Source organism: Penaeus monodon, chromosome 22 (genome assembly GCF_015228065.2).
Source record: "Penaeus monodon isolate SGIC_2016 chromosome 22, NSTDA_Pmon_1, whole genome shotgun sequence".
Lineage (NCBI taxonomy): Eukaryota > Metazoa > Arthropoda > Malacostraca > Decapoda > Penaeidae > Penaeus > Penaeus monodon.
Genome location: NC_051407.1, coordinates 8560398 through 8560736, shown reverse-complemented (window position 1 = coordinate 8560736; position 339 = coordinate 8560398). Strand labels below are relative to the sequence as shown.

The 339-nt window shown below is 35.7% G+C and overlaps 1 long non-coding RNA gene across 1 annotated transcript in view; it reads left to right on the top strand.

Annotated features, from left to right (window-relative positions):
- Window positions 1-228: 228 nt before the first annotated feature.
- Window positions 229-339, top strand: part of LOC119587556 — a 17717-nt gene continuing 17606 nt past the window's right edge. Inside the window, exon 1 of the long non-coding RNA XR_005230000.1 lies at window positions 229-293. This is a non-coding gene — a long non-coding RNA (uncharacterized LOC119587556). The remainder of the gene's footprint in view (window positions 294-339) is intronic.

The following is a 339-nucleotide window of genomic DNA, read 5'->3' as shown; positions in this document are numbered from 1 at the left end:
TAATACGAATATTGGATATTAAATCTTGGTCTTCTGTTAAACACTGTATGTCGCTGTTTTGAAATGGATACAAAGGGTTTCAGGAAATGCTGCCAAGAAAGGCTGTAAAAATAATCAACCTCAGACTCATTCCTTCCCCTTTAAGTCTAGGCAAACAAGGCATGACCAATGTACAGAACCCAACATTTGTTTCTGGAAACCTGACACGTCTGTATGTATACATGTTCTGTATATAAGCTCGTTCGGGAAAGAGAATTGCTTAACTCACTGAAACAAAATAATGGCGATAAGAGGTATTTATATTTATTTCGCCGAATATCTTAACTGTTTTAAAGATCT